The sequence below is a fragment of the Aegilops tauschii genome, chromosome 2, assembly GCF_002575655.3.
Source record: "Aegilops tauschii subsp. strangulata cultivar AL8/78 chromosome 2, Aet v6.0, whole genome shotgun sequence".
Taxonomy (NCBI): domain Eukaryota; kingdom Viridiplantae; phylum Streptophyta; class Magnoliopsida; order Poales; family Poaceae; genus Aegilops; species Aegilops tauschii.
The window spans coordinates 288678845-288682590 of NC_053036.3; the positions used below are offsets into that span (position 1 = coordinate 288678845).

The following is a 3746-nucleotide window of genomic DNA, read 5'->3' on the forward strand; positions in this document are numbered from 1 at the left end:
AAGCTTCATGGTGGGGGGTGCTGGTGGAATTGTACGTGGTCGACGGAGATCGGACACAGCGGGAGGATGCGCTGATCGAGACGGTGCTCGGCTCCGTGAAGAAGAGGAAACAGGAGAAGAAGACATCAACGACGACGGGGCGCTGGACTTGGTGATCCGGCTCGGGGAGGTCATGCGAGGGGTTGCTCCAGAGTACGAAGAAGGCTGGCGGCGACTGTTTGGCCCAAGGAAGAAGATGACAAAGAGAACGTCAGGAAGGAGCTCCCGGACCGTGAGCTGAAGGTACGGGTGGCGGAGGTCATCACGGCAACTCCCGCAGCGAGAGGAGGACGGAGGGGGCCCGGGTCAAGCCGGGCTCGAGCTTGAGCTTGGCTCGGCCAAGGCGACGGCGGGTGCGTGGGTGGCTTACCTTGGCGGCGGCGGGATGAAGAGAATGGTGGAATGGAGGGAGGAGGATGTCTAGTGCACCGGGGTGGTCTTATAGAGGCCTAGGGACGGCTCCGGCCGTCAAATAAGAGGAGGTGTCGACGTGTCCCTGCTGGATGCTCTGCCATACAGGAAGTTGAAGATGCCCCTGTACACAACCCTAGGCATAAAAACCGAAGACCAAAAACTGAACCCGAAAAGACCGAGACCGAACCCGAAAAGACCGAACTAAAATAGACCGAATAAAAAACGGTCTGCACAACTGTAAGACCGAACTAGTTACAGTCTGATTGTTCATCCTATGTTGAGGACCGAATAGCCTGTATAGACCGAATTTACAAAAGCCCATATGCAGGAATAGAAGACCATGTTTACCTAAGGCCCGTCTAGCGAGCCCAAGGTCACGAGCGAGATACACACAAACACACCTCAGGTCCTCACCTCACTATTCAATCGATTCACACAAATCTAGCCGCCCCCCTGCTTCACACAATGTTCGTCTTTTCTCTCTCACCAGGCCACCATGAACCCTAGCCGCCGCCCCTCGCTATGCCGCAATGCCGTGAGCCATCAGCGGTGAGGTGACGACCAGTCGACCATCATCCCCGATCGCCGTGCCCCGTGCGTCGCGCCGCCAAGCCAGACCCTCTTGTGTCGCTCCACTGCCTGTGACGTAGCCATCCACCAATGGTGCTCCATCTCCTGGTGACAAGTGTAGCTATTGGCCGCTGCAGTTAGTCACCACCTCTCGTCCTCTTCCAAGCTGGTTGCCGGATCGCCGGCTGCTGCTCTTCCCGTGCTCTACCTAGCAGCTGAAGGTGAGCAAACTACTTAATCTCTCTCTGTGCATATGTGATGTCCAGATTCTTATTCATTTATGTGAATCAATTAGGCTGTGTTTGGATGCACAATATCTAGAAACCCATAGTATTAAGAAACCACATTATTAGAATTTGTAAGCACGAAATACCATAGTATACAAATACTTTGGTATTTTGCAGTATCGGCAAAACATAGAGGCGTTTGGCCCTTGCGGGTATTTACTAGAGTATTATGTTTATTTTTGGAGTTATGTGATGTAACTAGCTGCAAAAGGAATAACTCAAATACATTTGTATGAGGGTGTACAAAATTTGCAGCTTGTATGCCAGACGCAACATCACAATCCATTGAGGTTACTAGCCGTGCCGCAGCTGCTCTTCTGTAAGAAACAGAACACGTCAGTTGTTGTTCTTCATGCTTGGTTAAAATAAAGAGGTTTGGGGTTGTTTTTTTAATACTTCAAAATTACCACGTTATCTGAAATACCACATCTTGTATATTCAGAGCAGACCTGTGTTATGTTGCTTTTATGTACTAGCCTATAATCAGTATCTTTTTGTTAGTTTGTATGTTCGTGTCTACTAGTTAGATGAAGGAATGGTTCAATAACGAGTAACATTGTTTTTAGTAGATGCTTTCTATACTGGAAGTTGAACATGAGGAGTTGAATAATAAAGATGATGCATTTGTGAGTGTAGAGGCAGAGGCGGATGCAGAAGCAGGAGAGGAATCAGTCTTACATAGCATCTTTGAAGATGAAGATGTTGAAGCAAAAGTTGTCGAAGGTGCCAATCCAGAAGCTACTATGTTGAAGTACTAAGCCCTCATGGTGTTTGCTTCTTATCGATTCCATGCGCCGATGTTACTTGATCTTACTTTTTGCTGTCAAATATAAATGAGTACGCATGCATGAATCTTGTTGCTGGTGAAGTGGTGATTACATATGGTGCTGATTTTCTATTTGAAGATTTTCATGTGGTGTATTGTATTACATGCAGATTGCATACATGTGTTCCTTGTTTGAATTTTTCTTATGAACACATGCTCTTCTATACAAATATTTGTTGTCTCTGTACACGCACCCCTTTTTACACACATGGACCTGTACACACACCCCTTTGTACACACATGTACCTCTGTACTCTATGTAGTTTGTATATAACAGGTCCTGAAAGTAACATAAATATGAGTTCTACTCCATCCATTCTTAATATTTGTCTTTCTAGTGATTTCAATAAGTGACTACACACGGAGCCAAATGAGTGAATCTACACACTAAAATATGTCTATATACATCCGTATGTGATAGTCCATTTGAAATCTCTAAAAATACAATATTTAGGAACCGAGGGAGTAGTAATTTATTTGGTCTGTTTGGTCGGGACCGAAGACCGAATAGTAAAGACCGAAGACCGAATAGTGAACAACTGAAAAGACTGAAATTATTTTGGTCTTCAATTATGGAAGACCGAATTTTTGAAAGACCAAAAAGACCAGACCAAACAAACCGAAAAGACCGAACGCCCGGGCTGACCTGTATGTGTGGGCTAGTTGGGTTGTTGCTGGAGTAGGGAAGGCACAGGTGGGCTGCGCTGGGAGGGCTCTCCCTTTTCTCCTTAACTCTGTAAATTTAAATTCACAGCCATAGAAAAGGAAAAGGCCAGGGATAATGGAGAGGGGTAATGAAGAAAAACAAATACCCCTAGACTTCTGGATGTATGCACAATTTGAATAAATTGCTTTGGGTATTTTTAGAGATAGAAAAATAAATCAAGTTTGTATTAATTGCAAACTTGATGCATTTTTTAATCTAACCAAAACAACACCAAATGAGTTGAAATTTGGCAGTGATGTAAATGGCATGGTCTAAAATTTATAGGAAAAGATTGAACATTAAATTGGGGCAGGAAATAAAATACCACAATTTAAATGGATTAAAGAACAAGGAGAAGAAGATGATCAAGCAAGGTTGTGGGAGTAGAAGAACATGGAGTTGAGAAAGAGACAATGCAGGGGTTGATCACACACTCAAGCACACAACAAAAACAACCAGCAAGTATGCCTATGCATTATGATCCATGATAAGAATGGCAATGCAATAATAACAATGATGCACATGATGCAAGAACAAAATATATGACAATGCACTCAACATGATCATGGCAACAAACAATTGAAACACACGAGGGCAACGGAAATAAATGGAAGACAACTGGAGCAGCAATCTCGGGGCGTCACAACACTCCCCACTAACAGAAGATCTCGTCCCGAGATCTTAGGAACGAAACATAAGAGAGAGTGGAAGGTGAAAATGAAAGGAAATGAACGAAAACCCGAAGAAGAGAATCGACTGAAAAGGACTCATCCTGACGTCGAACTTGGAAGAATTTGTGAACACTCTAGAAAAATTAGAAGAGTCAGGTAAGATCCCGGGGAAAAACCCATGGGTTATGGGCCCACTGAAAAGAAACACCGTTGAAAACGATTAAAGAAGAGAG

The 3746-nt window shown here is 44.4% G+C and overlaps 1 long non-coding RNA gene across 1 annotated transcript; it reads left to right on the forward strand.

Annotated features, from left to right (window-relative positions):
• Positions 1-820: 820 nt before the first annotated feature.
• Positions 821-2323, forward strand: LOC120973253 (uncharacterized). The gene is made up of 2 exons (XR_005767758.2): positions 821-1244; positions 1947-2323. It is a non-coding gene; the product is annotated as an uncharacterized lncRNA (long non-coding RNA).
• The last annotated feature ends 1423 nt before the right edge of the window (positions 2324-3746 follow it).